At 40.9% G+C, this 18,238-nt stretch overlaps 1 protein-coding gene across 9 annotated transcripts in view; it reads left to right on the forward strand.

The window, feature by feature from the left end:
• The first annotated feature begins 805 nt into the window (after positions 1 to 805).
• LOC117760046 (unconventional myosin-IXb) overlaps positions 806 to 18,238 on the forward strand; it is a 55,845-nt gene continuing 38,412 nt past the window's right edge. For 5 of the 9 annotated variants that reach the window (XM_034582746.1, XM_034582747.1, XM_034582754.1 and 2 more), the window contains exon 1: positions 922 to 1,390. The gene's annotated coding sequence lies outside the window, so the exon portion shown is untranslated. Of the gene's footprint in view, positions 1,391 to 18,238 lie in introns of all 9 variants that reach the window. The other 4 variants (XR_004613604.1, XM_034582753.1, XM_034582751.1 and 1 more) reach the window with 3 other exon arrangements.

Here is an 18,238-nt window from a genome sequence, read left to right on the forward strand (position 1 = left end):
TTGTTTTTTTTTTACATTTGAAGAATCTGTCACCATTTACTTCAATTATATTGGATTTGGCTGCAACACTGTTTACCCCTGAAACTCCAAAAGTGTTTTGTTGACTCAACCACTTCACCCACCCTTCCATCGGCATAATGGTGAATGGATAATGAGTGAATTTTTTATTTTTGCGTGAACTATCCGTTTAAGACCTATAAAACAGCATTTAGCATCTTGACAATAAAATATATTGATGCATGAATTTCTTATCTTTTTTATACAGTATCTGAAGACTAAAAAGGAGAAGTTGTGTTTAAAAGTAGTTCCTTTGGTTTCACGGTGGGCGTACATGAATGTTATGCCTCATTAAATTTACACACAAGTGTCTAGAAGTTATTTCACCTTTTGTATTGTAGTAAATTTACATGCAAAGTCTTGCTGCTGAGTCACGCAGAATGGAAAACTGCTGAGAAAGAACCACAGACACATATTTGTGACGGACATATGATGGAAGAAGACGGATAATAACCACTTGTCATTTTTCTTATAACCAAAATACACCTCTACACCCAAATTAAAAGAAGATTTTCATATTTATTATCAATTACTTATGTCTTGGATGTTGATGTGACAACTTTTGAAGTTCAAATGTTAAATAGAAAAACTCGGATTGGACGGGAATGAGGTGTAATACCATGAGCATGAAAAGCAATATTCCAATACTAATCCTCCCTCGGCATAGTGGTGAGCAGATCATGAGTGACTCTTCATCTTTTGGGGTGAACTATCCCTTTAAAAGCCAGAGGGCTTGGCGCCACCCCTTGCAGTGCCACCGCAGAGATTCCTGCAGGGGGCGCTGCTCTCTAACGACGCCCCTCCAAATCAACAGGGTTCCTTCATTGTATAGAATCTGGCTTGTGCTCAACTTTTTTTTTTTTTTCCGCCGCTCACCACTGCTGCTGTTATTTCGGCAAAGAGAAAGGAAGTAAGGAGAGGCTAGCAGCTAGTTAGCCGCGGTGGAACATCACAGTCTGTCAGCGCCACAGACCGTTTCTCCTTTTATCACCTCACACGCTGGGGAAGGGGGGGTGGGGGTTTCCATGTGAAACAAGCGGACACGTTTATTTTTTCCCCCCTCGGTTGGTTTTATTTTTTTATTCGTTTCTACTCGCTCCGGTTTCAAACTCTGAGCTTTGTCTGTGTGGGACTCCGGCGTCGTTAGCCTGCCTGGTACCGTCCCTGCTTCACCCCGAGAAGAAGAAGACGAAGAAGAAGAAGAAGAAGAAACACACCAAGAGAAAAAACCCGCGACTTTATATCTTCCATTAATTAGTCCAGGGTTCGGTGGAACCGCAGGGGGATGCAGTGGAGGATTACACCGAGACAATGAGACAACCAGCCGGGGAAGGTACGTCCAACACGGGGTTTGATTCACCGCGTCGCTTTGTTACCAGCTTGTTCTGTAAAGAGAAGTTAACGGCAGCCAGATGAATCTGTGAAAGTCACCGTGTTCATTATTGATGATAAAATACGTGTTTTACTCCCACGGCTTCCAGGCAGTGTGTTGACAGAGCCGCAGTAGGAAGTTATTGTGAAGTAGCCAGTGACTGAATATCTCCTTCAGCCTTGTGTTAACTCCTCTCTTAGTGTTTTACTCCCATTTAAAAAAAAAAAAAGAAGACAAAATGGAGCCACTGGATCAAACCCTCATGCCTCCTGTGTGACTGTGGTTGTAACAGACATAGACAGCAGCAGCTCGTCTGTCTGGTCAGACACACACAGCAGTGGTCGCATCCAGTGTGTGAATGGGCTGAGAAATGTCGGCTGACTTGTTGCAGTGCACTGTTCCCCAGGCCCTGCTGCATAATGCTGGCTGCTCCAGACTCCACAGACCCCAACATAAATCCAACCAGAGACGACCTGTCAGGGCGAGACGATACGGCGATGTTACATCGAGATGAGAGAAAATTATAATTATCGCGATAAGCCGCTTTTGTAATTTGTTGCAAGTTCGAAGACAGATGTTTTCGCTCCTGAGTGAAGCTTGCGGTTTTAAACTCTTATGTACGAGCAGAGAATCACAAACACTTGACAAACAGCAGAGTATTTCATAAATCTCACATAGATCAATTATGTGTTATACCTCTTCACTGTGCAAAACGCAAAAGCAATATATTTATATACATTGGACTGAGAATTATATTGTGATCCTCGTCTTCAACTTTTTATTTGCACGGCATAGCTTAAATGTTGGCTTTCCCCCAAACTGAACTAACAGCTGCTTTGAAGATAACTGCCAAAAAAAACTTCATAAAGTGGCCAGTCTGGCTGAGTAATATCAGACTGCCTCTCCCTACTTTTCCTGCCATTGCACAGCAGTAATTGCTAGGAAACAAAACTACTGCCACCTTAAAACATTGTTTTGTTTTATAGCTCCGAGCTCTAGTCTTGACCTCTAAATTGATCATGATATTGAGTAAATTCCAGGAGGGCAGGATGGCCATGAATGATGTCGACATAAACACGTTTATATCAGTCAATGGCGGAAGTATCGTGATACATGTCACTTTATTGTTTCTTGTAAGTTTAAAGATTGATTGACTAACAGTTAAACATTTTACCAATCTGGGATCAATTATGTGTTGTACCTCCTCACTGTGCTTGCAAAATGCAAAAGAATTACATCGATATATGTTGAACCATTGGTGTATTGCTATAATTATTGATATTATTCTATTGCCCAGCCCTACTATGATGCAAAACCTTTCTCACCATATCAATTTAGAGGTCTAGCATTAGAAGTATGAGGAAACCAGATCTCCTAGTTTTACTTCTTGACCTTTAAACTGATCATGATATTGAATATACTCCAGTGTCATTAAATATTAAGACATGGCAAATGTATTTAGAATCAGTTTTTTGTAGCAGCTTCCTCCATACAGTAGCACGTCAGCCAAACCCTAACAAAGTCCTCCTCACAAGCTGCAGAGCCAGGGCCTTGCTACATGACTAATGTCTGGGTGGTGGAAAAAAGTTATCATACATGGGAACATTAAAATTACACACATATGCAGTTCACTTAGAAGTTCCTCTCTCTGTTTCCCTCTTTCCATTTCTGTGATTTACTGTGGACTGAATACAGTTGTGCTCTTGCAGTGGCCTAACAAGTAAATTATTTCATCATGCTGCAATAATGTATTTACACTATTCTGTCGCACTAGCAGCTCCATGGCTCCGTCAGCCACATGTTGTGAAACAGGCCTTCAGGAATAGACTGAAAGAAGCTGTCAGGCTAGAGAGTAGGAGATTATGAATTTTACTCACTGAATTGTTAAGGGGGTACAGTTAATATATGGTCTGTATTTATCTTGTCACACAGTATATGTGGGGCATCAACAAGTTGTGGGCTGGAATAGATTTCATTTTATTTGCATTATTGTTTTATGAGCAAGTTACTAATTGAGTTTAGATTTTTACCTCTGTCACCCAAGTTGTTTTCATCAGTGTTTGTTTGTTGCTTAGTAAGATTACGCAAATCTACTGAACAGATTAGCAGGAAACTTGGTGGAAGGATGTGGTATAGGTCAGAAAAGAACCCATTAAATTGGGGGTGGATCCAGGAATTTTGATTTTACATTCATTAACATTGCAACATACAGAGTTTTTCAGCTTTTTCATTATTTTCTTGGAGAATAATTCATGGAACTCGGATTAAGAAAATTCAGGCATGTTGAAGGTACTGATTCTTATGAGTGTGTGTAATTTGGTGCATATCCAAATAAAAATCGGGATCTAGTGAATTTAAATGTGGTTTCTTACTGTCAGACTGTTGGGCCTTGGCAGAGGTGTGCACTCTCTGAATAGCATTCTAGTTTTATTTGGAAAAAATGGTAATAAACTGCCATTGGTGGTTTAAACGTTGGGTCAAGCAAGTTGTAGCCCTGCAAATAACAATAACAAGACAGTCTGTGACAGTCTTTTCTGATTTCTAACTTATAAAGCCTCTACATTCATTATTTATTCATGAATTAATTTAATTGACAATATATGACCATGTATATTTAGCATTTATTAATTTAACAGTCAATAATAAAGCATCATAGAGCATTACTGTTGAGAAACTGTGTGTAATGTTATCAGTGACAATAATGGTAAGTTATATAAAAATAATAACCATCTTCTTCAGTTGTAATGTATAAGGAGGGTGACAAAGGAGGTGTGTGGAGCTGTTTGGGTGCACGGCACCTGTATGCCTGGTTTACACAGACACTGTGCTCTGGATCAAGCATCAGCATATTCAATACAATCAAGTTCCCCATCTGTCATATTCAAAATCTAATTAACATCCCAATCCCTCAGAGAAAGCCTGAGTGTCAAATCTCCATATATTAAAAAGCTTTCAGACTCACAGTTTCAATTATAGTAGCTACTGAGAAGTTTATGGTAGCAAGAGCAGCCAGGTGACTGATTACAGATGTTATTCAGATATGAACACATAATGCTTATGTGGATGGCATTCAAATTGGCTGTTTTATTAAGAAAAATGTGTGTTTCCACCCATTGAACAGACCTGGCCTTATACTTACAAATTATTGCACAGGTAACAGAAATCCCTTTAAATCATGTTGCAGCACAATCCATTTGACCCCATAGGTCCGTGAAGTGCCTATAAACACTCAAGCAGTCCACAGCAAACTCTGCCATGTTTGAAAGAAAAGGGCCATATGGCCCCCTGCTAATGGTTTGTACTCTGCGAGCCCCACTGCAGAGCTGACAGTGTTGGAGGACGAGAGGGGGGAGGGGAAGGAAGGAAGACCAATTACATCCTCAGCTCAGCCTTGAGTTGTAATTGGTATACACGTCTTGGTGCATGCATTTGTGTGAAACTGCAGATGAAAAGATAATTGGCTCAATCATGAGCTGTGCCAGAGAGACATCCAAGGGTTTCCTCAGACCAGGCTTTAATATTCTGCTTCATTGTGTTCATTATGAGCCACTGAACTTTACATTGTGTGCCTTTATATTCTTAACATACAACACTATAGATATTATAATGTTAACAATTGTAAAAATCTTTTTTTTAAAGTCTTGGCTGCAGGGCTGTTGTTTTTTTGTTTAAAAAATATAGATATTTAGGTCTGTTGTCACTTTGCATTAACCTGAACCATATTAGAGGAACTGCTGTTGTTTCCTAACATGCTTGTAAGAAAAAATGTTCTCTGCTGTTAGCTCAATCGTATTTTTAAAGGTGTTATGAAATTGCTTAGGCTTAATTTTGCATTGCTGCCATCGTGCTATGTGTCGTGTGGTTAGATTCATATAGGCGTTTTATTTTTAGCTGATGACTTAAGCAGTGTGGTGTTGGTCCTTGCGTTGCAGATAGCAAAAGCTACTTTGTGGGGGTTGCAATTGCTCTGACAGCAGTTCTGCTTAGTGTCCATCTTAACTCATGTATTTTCTGGGGGAAATTATGCTGGGGTTTTCTACATTTCTATAAAATGTCTTGTTTTATCATTGAAGAGGGAATCCAGGTCAAATTAGCATGTGTAAAATCTCCGTTTTTGAATGTTGAAATCACAAAATTGGTGCAGAAATTAATCTGATTGACTAGTTTGAAATCTAAAGATGTTGAGTTTGTGACCATGTTCATGCGCGTCCAGAATTACGCTGTTCTTGAGTTACTGTGTGCGAGGAAACGGTGACAGGAGAACAGGTTGAGTTATGATGCACACTGGCAGCCCAGTGAGTCCCTGAGCTGCATGCGTTCTCTATGTGCAGCTGGTGAACTGGGCTAAGATGATGTAGGCTACCTGTGGAATGACGCAGACACCTGCAGTCCCATGCCTCTGCAGAACAGCTTTGCTACTTTACATAAACCACCTAACTTAACTATCTTGAGGCAAATACAATGCCATTTCTCATTACTGATCTAAATGTCATAGGTTTTTGAAGATTTTAGTGTTATGTTGTAGAATATTAAGTCATTCTACATTACTTAAAAACTGTGGGGCTTTTAATGTTATTGACTAAGTGTGAGGTTGTTTGCTGCTTCATAGATAGTGAATGGCTCATTGCCAAAAGCCAAGCCCAAGAAGAGTCAAACATGTAGAGCCTTGTGCTTCTATTTACCTGTGGGCTCATCAGGAATATGTCTGTTTCAGTCTGTTACTTACACTGCTGAGGAATCCCCGGATGGGCTGGGATACGTGTCATTCTGCCTTTTGTTAAGCTGTGGGCCGGTTCATGTGAGATATTAATAAAATGTCAGGACAGCAGAATCCAAGATCCGATATCGCTCAGCCATTGAAAGAGCTGCATCTTCATATTCCCACATGGCAGATGTTGACAGCTGATTTGTTTTGGCAGCAAAGGGTAAAAACTGCACAATTCTTATCAAAGTTACCCATTGAGTCTGTAAATCAATCTGGGTGTACGAACACAGAAGGGATGAATGGAAAGAAGGTCAGAGAGGATAATGGGACACCAGTATGTGAGCATATGAGTGTCCTTTTTGTGTACATATAGTGGGTCAGTTCTTAGTCTCATAATGTGACAGGAATGCTCCAGGGACTGCCTTTCTGTGGCAAAAGACAGGGAGAGAAAAAAATCGCCCTGCATTCTGCAGAAAGCTGCTAAATGAGCTTTGCAGTGTGGATTTGCAGTGACCTGTATTTCGTCGAGACTGGACCCGATGGAGAAAGTCTGCGTTACCACGAGGAGAGGCATAGAGAGGGAGAGTGGTGGGGTTAAAAAGTCCTCAATTCCACAAACTCCTTGGTAACTTCCAGTGTGGCGAGCAGAATTTATGGGCTTTATAAATAGACCCAGCTGTAATGATAGGGTATAAGTGAAGAAAAGGCAGTTCTACTGTTTAGGGATGGCCTACTTGCATCGCATTTGTTTGTTGCGTCGTAGTCTTCACTCGGCCGTCATTGCAGTTTCTGAACAGGATAATTGGGATCAAAGCTTGATTGTGATAATTATGATTGCACCAAACCTGCCTGTTCAGATTTTGATTATAGGCACAGTGATAAGCCAGAATATACAAGCAAAGAATTTTCCATCCACTGAAATGAAAAGTGGTCTGTCAACGTCACCAAGACACATTTTCACCCACTCTCAGGCAGCTCGAGCTCACTGGTTTCATATGGCATTAATGTACCATGTTACATCTCTATTAGTAACCCTCAGCAGTGTTTGCATTATCAGGCTGTCATGTGATCAAATGTATGGACAGGAGTGTGAAGGGAGAGACCCCAACAATTGTCCAGTTTTACCAGATGTACTTTATCTCAACAGCCCTGGTTTTCAAAAGGTTTCCAGCCTTTTGTCTCTTTAAAAGTTAATGTTGAAAGAATAGTTTGGCATCAGATGGTGTGAGTTACTCTACGCTGGTGACCCTGATGCTTGGGTTTTAACTCTGGCAGTGACTCCGGTGGTTGGAGATGTCCCAGTGAGAGCCTCCAACATGGCAGCCAAAAATGAAAAGCAGCCGCACACCAGGGACACAAAAACAGTTCAGCTAAAACAACACAAAGAAAACGTCCATAGTAGATGATGACATCTTTCTACGGTTTGATTCTCTACATGGACACATCTGTAAAAACTACTTCCTGACATTTACTATGTTAGATGCATTAATATCACAACTGGTGAACAACTTAGAAACCTTTTGCAAGAAGTATAGAATCTAATCTGTGCTTAAAACTGAGTTAAACAATTGTGCTGAAGCCTTTTGTCACTTGCTATTCACAACATCAGCCACAGTGGTCAGTGTGTGTATCTCTATGTATGTTACACCTTTTCCACTGAGGCAGTTCAAGGGCTGGCTCGGACATTTTGCCCAGTCTCGAACCAGTTCCATTTGTTTCCACAGCCAAATAACTGGATCTTAGGCAGGAAAACTGGTTCGACTCAGGGACCAACACCCCCTGGTCTACAAGAAAGAACTGCTTGTGTCGTGTGTAGTCTGCAAAGAATGCTTTTAACAAAGTGAACCAACATGGTTGAAAAGAGACACTGTAGTCCACCATTGTTGATGTTGTTCGTTAAGGCGGGGTTAGTGCTGCTGGGAAATCAGAGACGTACGAGTAACATACAGTGACATAATGCCGTGGCTCTAGCCCTTGGAAAAGCAAACTGGTTCTTAAAAGTTTAGCAAGTTGAGCCAACTCTAAACCAGCCCTAGCACTAGGTTCACCCTGGTCAAAAAGGGCTAGTGTGTGTGGATGCAGATCGACTAGCTCATGGCTGTGGTGAGTGCCATAACCTCCCCCTCCATCCTCTCTGCGGACACTTCTCCTGCCCTTGGCTCTGGATTATGGGCAGAGAGAAGGCACACCCTGAGGCTCTATTTGCTGTTGCAGTGCACCATTGCTCAGCTCTGAGGGCGACAAAACCTTATGATAAGGCATCACTCAGTAGGTTGACTTTATCATCGTTAACTACCTAAACATCCATCATCGTGACGTCCATGCCATTGTTAGGAAACACAATCTATCCATAATGCTAAGGAATTTTTTTAATAAACTGGCCATAAGAATATTGGGTCTGTTTGTTGACTAAACTTGCTTGAATGTTGACATATTTAAAACACTTCCTCAAACAAGCTGTTTGAAGAAACCCTAAACTTAATAACTTCATCTGATTTATTTTACACTTTAGTCAAACCAGATGTTCCACAATTTCCATGTTTAATTGTAAATTCCTGAAATGGCATATAGCTGAGATCATATTAGTGAATTTAAAGCTTTGCAGTTCTTCAATACTTACAAAAAAAAACTCCTGCCTGTATGACAGAGATACATTGACATTGCATGATGATTATCTAATTACTAGTGAAATTATAGTACTAGCTGTTATCTCCATTTGTGTTTCCTTATTGAAACACCTTTTATTTACATGTCCCATTCATATTTTGGAGATGCAAGTACAGAAGAGAAAATAGTGAAGTCCCTATAACGGTCTCTATAAAGGGAATTTAACATTACCCACACAATACCATCCTCCAAGTTTTAAAGGCGTCTGTGTATTGACACAGAAAAGAAACAGACTCCAGCGCCCCTCCTTACTCGCTGCCTTTGAATTGACAGAGGAAAAAATGAATAACCTCAGTCAAACAAGCTGGTAGAGATGACAAACCATTCCCAATACATGTGCCAGGGCGGAGGCAAGCCACTGTGTTACCGAGGTCACTGGATGGCACAGTTTGAAGCACATGATGCTTGTTCTTGTGATTAGTCGAAGATGTGTATCCAAGTATTTAATTGTGCTTTTTGTCTATTATACCAATTAAAAATGTAGTTCATAACATAGTTACTGTGACGACAAGGTAAATCACGTTCTTGGAACAAAGTATGGTGTTTACTCTGCTCACATTATTGCCTTGATCATGGTTTGATCTAGTTATTTGTGTTAAGGAAGTTTTTTAATGTTTTGCCCCACGATCCTCTGTGACCAATCTTGGTTGTCTTTGTGAGAACAATGGCACATGATATATATACATTTTTCTGTTTGACTGGATTTATGTGGGCCTTTAACATATGCTTCCAGTCTGAATGAATATATATATATATATATATAACTAAAACTATAAGTAAAATACATGTGTTTTTAGGTATTTTTTGTTCAGAATTGGTGTTGAACTCTTTGTGCCGATTGGAACTCAGTCTCACCACTGGATACCTGAAAGGCTGTGGAGGGTGACAAGAAAAGTGAAATATCAAAGCACAGAGGAGAACAGATGAGGGAGGCACAGATGGGGAGAGAGGTGGAATGAAAGAGAGATGGAGCAGGAACAGTAGACCTTGGCTGTCAGCTCTCTGTTGGCTCGGCTCGGCTCTGCTCTGTTTGTTTTTACTCTATTTTTACCGAGCAGTCCGACTCCATGATGAACGACTCCATATGCAAGTTACATTTCATCTGAAAAAGTCATCCAGGATTTCTGGCACAGGTGAGAGAGGGGGAGTGTTGACAGATCTCATGTGATCTTTACGAAAGAAAAGAAAGGGATCAGAGGAAAAAAAATCTATCATTAGTATTTTCTTTTTGTATCTTAACCATCATTGGTTTAATTCTTTCTCCTGTTATTGTCCAGTCCACTTTGAACCAGTGTGGACGGGTAGATTTAGAAAAAGGTTGTTGGAGGTCTACATGAACAGATTATCCTAAAATGCTTACCATCCACACGTATGTGTGAACATTTTTCAGGCCAGCCAAACATCATCAGGACGCACCGCAGGAAAGATGCTCAATAGATTAATCTAGCTGCACTGCACACTGTATAATCTATTGTACATTACATTATGCCATTTCTCTTTAGTTATTTGTTTTTCATTACACATCTGTCATCACAAGCTCTTTATAGTTTTCCCTCCTGCTGTTATTTGTCCTGTTTTTAGGTTCAAACTGAGGTCACAGTATTTATTAAATGTAGGCTGAGTAATCTTATGAACTGCAATTTTTCTCAGTGAGTCGAACATATTAAGACACCCACAACAAAACTTGGCCACAGCAGAGAAGAGATGCTTTAGTCTGTGTTTGACAGTTTAAATCTCAGTTTCCTCTTGCTACCTGTGTTGCAGGATTTTGATATCAAGACATAAGCATTGTAACCAGGACTTTTTTATTTTGTCAGGAACAAAGAAAAGTGTGGCATGTATAACTGGTCGCAGGGGTAAGAGATTTTAAATAGCTATGAACTATTCTACTAGACTATTCTGGTGCTACAATGGAGTCATGTGTCTGGACAAGTGTTTTTTTGAGTAGGGTAGCCCACATGAGTGAGCGTGTACAATAATCCCCTCTGTGTGCCTCCTTCCCCTTGCTTCCTTTTCTCCTCTTCCTGATTTCTGCCTGCAGCTGCCCCACATCTCCAGATGGCGTCCTGTATGTTTGTGTGTTTGCACGTGGAGTTTATCCTGCTGAATAGGAAGGAAGTGTTTCCTTAACTGGAGATCATCCTTTAATCATCTTTTTTTTAATGATTGCATTTACAGTAGATGGACACAAAAGGAGATTATCCTTTAATCATCTATCTTTAAAGTGATTGCATGTACAGTGGATGGACACAACATGAATGTCTGCACAATACAACACAGTACAGTAATCACTGCCCCAAAGATTCAAAAATGTATCTTTTGCATCATTTGGAAAAGCCTACTAGCATTATCTACAGAGATAAAATGTTAAAAATAAAATCAATTTATAACTAAAACTACATTTTGTTTATGGAGCTGCTGGAAATGTTGGGAAACAACAAGAAAATGGGATATTAATGCTATTCATGTTTTCATTACACCCTATTTGTTTATTGCGGCCCTAAACTAGTCTATTAATCCAACATGGTTTAGATGACTGGTCCAGAAAGCTCTCCGGAATCTACTGTCACCACCAACCAGTGAGGAATCCCAAAGCAGCCAATCAGACTGAGCAGAGACTTCTGGGTTGCATTAAGTCAGACATGCTAAGGCCTCACTGGTCTGGTGTATTTCATGTGGACACTGCTGCTTTGAATCTAGAGTTTCAGCACATCACACTGATTAAAAACATAAAGTTTTCTATACCGTCTTGGTTGCTATGCTTCGTCTTATCCCTGCGTTAACCTCTGGAAGAAAGAACCTTGAGATTTGAATCTGTGCAATGCAGACGTTAAAGGTTGGATTCTTTTGGGGGGAATTTGCATGTCCTGTATTTGCATGTCGGTTGCAACAGAGCAAACTGAAGGAGATAAGATTGGTTTAAATACAAAGCATTCATATTATTGTGTGATACACTCACATCTGTTTTGTTGGCATCTCTGCTCTGCTCACTGGGGGTATTTCCTCTGGTTTGACTGACTGTGTGACTGTTTAGTAAAGTGACATTATATGCAAATCCAAAACACCAGCGCATTGTTTTTCATGGGAAGCAGACTTTCCTCAAGTCTAAGCTTCTCCTCTCCTCAGTGTGGCCTGGCATCTGGACTGTGTTAAAGCAGCAGTGCCAAATGTTTGGCAGGGGGGAGCAGAAGGGGGTGACTAGCAGGGGGTCGAAAGAGAGGCATTGGAGGGTAGCATTAGGGGAGATCCTGTGAAAGACAGTGGAATGAAGGGAGATATGGAGGGGAAAAGGGGCACAGTTAAGGATGCAGTTAAAAACAAAGCGCTACAAAGCAGAGGCAGACGGGTGGTGAGACACGGGGGAGTAGTGTAAGGCTGTACCCAGGCCTCTTAGATTACTGACCTGCAGTGAAACGTACATGAAGTGGGAGTTCATAAAGCTGTTTCTGAAACTAATGTAGGATCGCCTCAAGCAACAGCCGAACACACTGACACACAGGGGGGCCTTAGAGGAGTAATACAGCCACGATTTCATGTTGTTTTAAATTAGTCTGTCCACTGTGTTTGCAGCTAGCTCCAGCTGTTGTGGTTCTCCCCTCTCGCTTGACTGGGAATGATCTGCGTGTGATACGGGGTCATACCTACCTCCGAGGGATGTGAAATGAACAGCAATCGGCTTCTGTTTGTCAATACTTGAGCCAGACACATGATATTTGCAGTGGAGGATCAATGCAGTGCCATCAGATGACCATGGTGTTATTGATTACCACTGTCCCTCGCAGTCATGGTTATTTAATGTGACAGTTGGACGGCTAGCTTTAGTTTAGTTGTGGTTTGGAAATCTAAGCAGTCACAGTCAGGGCTTTGATCAGAATCACATATCCTGATATAGCTTAGGTCATTTCATATCCACATAAGGATTCATATGACAATACAGCACGTTTTTTGTGTAAATTAAATTAATAGATGGCTATAAATAGATATAAAATGATCATGTTAGTCGCAAAAACAGACATTATCTCCCATCATCTTTGTCTTGCCATATGGTGAACTGTGGGCAAAAGCCTCCATGTCTCAGTTTGGGCTTTGTTTTGAGCACTTTATTAGATCTGTGGCTCTCATCAGTGCACACACGAGATCGATCTGTGTCACATTCGCTCTCCTCCACTCTCCAACAAAATGAGTAATGGAGCATAATTTGACAGAATAGGTGTTTTTTGATTGTTACATTATGGAAAATATACAGCCCATGTCAATGTGATAGGGAGTTATCAAAAAATAATCCATCACAGTCCATCTTAAATTTACCATCTATTACCTATAATATCTAACTCTGCATTTTATGTTCCATTTCTAGCAGGTTACTTGTAGAAGAGAACGTGACTCTGAGCATGAGCTTGAGCTCCATGTTGAATAAATAGGGTAATATCAACAAGTCAAAGACTGGATCCCCGTGACTCCTCCTTTTATCCTCCGCTTTAGATGGAGGCAGCAGATGCTCCTCAGCTCTGGTTTTATTGTTTGTGGTCGGCCAGCCTGGGAGCTGACTCAAAGACGGGGGAGGAGATGAGCTTTTAGTACCTTTTTTTTTCCTCCTTTTTTTCCTTCACTTTCTCCTCATAGTTCTCTATCTGCGTTTGTCTTATTGAGCCCAGTTGGTGTCTGCTGGATGAGTTAATTCCCTGATTGAGGTTTTGGTCGCCGTCAACAAAAGGCTGCATCTTTCAATAGGCCACATGGCTGGAGTAGGAGGGCTCTGATCCTTTCACAGACGTTTTGGGTGCATCTGCACTTCCTATAGAGCCTCAACCCTGAGGCTGATTTACCATCAGCAGCAACAGGAGCAATCTCTCTCTCACACAAGTCCTGAGTGCATTTATGAATACCTAAGAGAATACACACACCACACATGCATGGTCTGAAATCTACACACAGACAGACAAACACACTCATGCACACAGTGAATCTGTACTTCCCTTGCTTCTGCCTCTCATTGTGCCCAGAGGACAATGCAGCCTGCTCTGGCAAAGAGCCAGTCCCTCTCATCTCCATTAGGTCATGTAGAGAGAGTTCTAGTGGTGATGGATACTTCAGTGGCCCCAGCTCCCCTCTCCGCAGGGAGAGAAAAGGAGCTGGGCCTCTACGGATTTGCCGCCATGCACACAGATGTACCCTGGAGAGGCTGTAGATGGACCTGGGTATTTTTGAAATGTTTAAAATCCAGTTAAAAAACTAAATGATTACATTTAACTTGAAGACAGATGTTCAAATGATTACCTTCCCCAGCCACACAAAGCCTTTGGCTGGTCCATCATTACAAACACATGTTGGAACAAGTGTAGTGTAAACCCACAGAGTCTATTTACATTTTAATCAAGCTCACCAAAGATATCAGAATTATAAAAAAAATTATTGCATCTGATAAATCAATTTATTAAAAAGAAAATGCTTCATCAAAGCCCTGGAATGACCTATATAGGACACATGTGGAAAACATTTATCTAACATTGAGGCTATTTGAGGAAGAAAATGATTGGTAACTTTTGTACTGTAGTCTTTTTAGATTTGTAACTACATTTTCACAGTTACTAATGTCTACACAAAAATAACTCGCACAGGGACCTAGTTTGCCTCCATCCACTGTCTTTTAAGGTCTTTTAGCCAGTGTGCTTTTTGAAACCTTTCACACCGTATATTCGTTCACTCTGAGAGACCTTAGAGCAAGTGCAAGCCCTAACCAATCAAATTACGATAATGCGATGGAGGAGGATGAGGCATCTGGTGAACCTTGTGTGTGTCCCTCTGGTTGCGGATCATATTTCCTGTGTACTTCTTTTAAGCATTGCATTGATAGCAAGTAAAGTACGTTAGTAAGACCTCATAATACCTCATGTCCTAAGCATGAAACTGTGATTTTTGTCGTTATGGTGATCTTCCCGGCACCAACGGTCGGGCACATCCACCGTCAAGCGTTAAAGCAACCCATCTGGTGAGGTCAGCATTACTGACTCTTTATCTCCTTGCCTATTTCCCCTTTTTTTCCCTCACTGTATATGACCTGGTAATTAACATAATCCTTTTAATAATACAGGGAACCTTTATTTGTCTTTGTCATTTGAAGTTAGTTAAGTCGTTAGCTATGAGAGGGACGTTATTTAGTTAAGTTTTTTAATCAATGTAAAGAACTTCCGATGTTGTCCGTAAATGTGATTGAGAATGTCTGACTCCATAACGGATTGTAACACTCATTGTCATGTGAGTTACTAGTTAATTCCATGATGGGAGCTGCTTGTAGCCCTGACTCACCAGATTTAGTCCTGTGATGCTGAAGAGGGAATGATGGGAGTCACCATATCTTGGGTCCACACACACTGCTGACATCATAACTTGTTTCCTTTTGATTCACTTCTTTCTATGTGTGTGTGTGGGTGTGGGTGTGTGTGGGTGTGTGTATTGGAGTGTGAGACGTAGAGTTGACATCAGTGAGAAGCGCAGAGAGACAAATCCTGTTGAACTTTGTTGACCTTGTATTCGTCACTGGGTCATTCACTTCCTGTAAGATCCCAGAGTCAGCCGGTGAAGTTTCAGCACTGACTGGCTGCTCTGTTTACACACTGCATGATATATGAGTGTGAGTATGTGCCAGTCTTGGGAGGTCCATTAGGAGGAAAATTGACTGTGTGTAACCACAGACGTAGAAAATAATACTCAAGGCTTACACTCATTTTAAGTGAGATGATAAACACTACAACAACTGGCCATATAAAGGCAAAACATTTCTTTTCTCTATCCACTAATTGGCACTGTAGACTTAGTTTTGCTCCTCCTCTTCCTGCTTCTTCTATGGGTCGAGCTATTTCTTTGAAGGTGGTTGGGGGAGACAGAGTCAGAGCTGGGAGGAATGAGAGAGTGAGTTAGACCTGGCTGGCTTCATTCACTGTCAGTGACCATCTATCATTTTAGCTTAGGTTATATGAAATTATACTTTTTTTTTGACAGTGAAGTATTAACTGTGTGTGTGCATTTGATCAGAGATTAGGTACAGCATTGCCCTTTCAAAATCATGCCCGCCAGATTTAAAGCATATCAAAATGGGCCATCATTCCCTGTTGACACCCTAGATTATTGAAATATTGAGCCTCACACAAGAACATCTCTAATAGTTCCCCTGTGGCAGAGGATTGAAAATCAGAGGAGCAGCCCACACACAAACACGTGTGGCCTTAGAGACAACAAGTGGTGATAAATCAAATTTCTGTTGTGCTGATTGAGCTGAGCAGCGTGTCTACATCTTTCATCTAGAGATGGTGAAATGGTGTGAAAACTTTATATTACTATTATTGTGGCAAAAATTGTCACGTCACAAGTAGAGCTGGATTGGAATAGAGACGGTCGACAACTCATTACATCAAGTGCAGAGGTCGACTTCAAATGTTTGTGTTTGTTAGACGTGTGTAATTTGGCGACAGTGGATACTAGCAATTGCTAGCTATAGCCAGAGCATTAGCAGCTCATGCTCTTACAGTACCAACCAAATCACCACGTTAGTCATAGTAATTAAAGATTTATACATTACAAATACCTGTCAGGCATTTTACGGTACACCATGAAACCTGTAACTATTTCATCCCCACTTTCATTTATGTTGTTGATGACTGTAATATGGAATTAACTTACAGAACGCCTCTTCTCCTTGGCTGGATAATGAGGGGTTAGTTGGGAGTCCTTTTTAAAAAATGGTTTTAGGTGCTTGTTAATGGCTCGTCCTGGCCACGAGGTAAAGAGTCCCTCTCTACCCCTACCTGCAGTCCTGTGCTACCAAGTCTACCCATCCACCCCCAATAAGCAGCTAAAGTGCCAGGCTTAGCCTACGCAAAGCAGACAACCCTAGTTCTTATCTGTGGAATGCCGGGCATCCTCACAGAGGATCTCCTCTGCACGCAGGAAGCTGTATTATCTCAAAGCCTCCGCCTCCTTTGATTGTCCCTGGGGACCTCTCTCTCTTCTGTCTCACTTTTAGATGTTTACATTTCTCTCGGCTGCCTCTCCCTCTGTCTTCCTCTCTTTTTCTTTGTACAATTTTTCTCTGTCACCACCTTTTCGCTCTCTGCACAGCCACATATATTCAAATGAAATGATTTATATCATGTACACAGATGCCGTAGCTTTATATGTGCTCTTTTCAAACAAGTCGAGAGAGCAGCTTGGGAGTTAAAAGGGACAGATTTAAACCAGACAGAGCTCATGATGGAGGATAATGATGATGCCGTCTTTTGTGGTCTCTTCAGTTTTGCATGCCTTGGCATTTTACAGGCTTGCATGTTTTTGGGACTGTGGTCAGCTCGCCTGGCAAAGATACAAGCTCATGTGTCTCAAGTTGCTCTATTTTTCCTCTAATTCTCTACCGTGACCTAAATTATTCCAGAGTTGGCTATGTCAAGATATCTTTCTTGTGCAGTTCAGTATTTGATCCATTTTTAGTATAGAGGGTTCTGTGTCATTAAGCATGTGTTAAACAACTATTTCCTGTTATTGCCTTTTTTAAATAAATATTTACTAACAGAAGATTAACAAGATTGATGATGAGATTGATGGTAACACGAGTAAATGGGTCAATTAAAATGAATCCAGATATATTGCTTGACCAACCAGTTACTAGCAGCACTAACTGGTTTGGTTTGATATCTCTTGATTGTTGTTTGTGATTGTGTCATGTAACTCTTTCCTCTTCAAAAGTTCCCATGAAGACGCAGTAGAGTAAGACACAAGACGCTATCTCTTCAACCATAAAATTCACACAGTTGAAAGGAGCCGAGGCCTTATCAATTTGTGAATGGTTACTTATGATAACTGTGCTGAGCTCATGAGTTATATCAGTCATTGGGAAATTTCAGTGAAAATAAACCCGAAATGGAGAACTTGGTTTCATAACGCATGCAAATGTCTGAGACACACTCTTCTCCCTCGGCCTGCTTATTTTGGGCATATCTCAGAGTATAACATGTCTTATTATTCAGGTTGAGAAAATAAACTGTCTTTGCTTGAATGATAGAAGTGATAAACTGTAGGCTCAAAGGACCCGTCCTTGGATCGGGTTACCAAAGCAATGCAGTCTGTCTGCCATACAGTGATTTAAACCAGGTTCCTGTTTCTCCAAGGATGGCTTACAGTTTACACAGCATGCAATGCTGATGCAAAGCCACGCTATGTGATCCATCATTAGACCAAACTTTACCCAGCTGCTGTCTGTGTGACTCACACACAACTATAGAACTGTATTAAGGTTTTTTACAGACAGCATTAACCTGGATCATATTCCTCTGGCTGTGCTCCTAAGATTGAATCAGTTCAGAAATACCTCAGCACTTCACTTCAAAGTGTCGACTTTAACCTCAATCAGAGGTGTCGCTCAGGCTTTCTGTTTGACAGTGATGATG

Source organism: Hippoglossus hippoglossus, chromosome 4, assembly GCF_009819705.1.
Source record: "Hippoglossus hippoglossus isolate fHipHip1 chromosome 4, fHipHip1.pri, whole genome shotgun sequence".
Classification (NCBI taxonomy): Eukaryota; Metazoa; Chordata; class Actinopteri; order Pleuronectiformes; family Pleuronectidae; genus Hippoglossus; species Hippoglossus hippoglossus.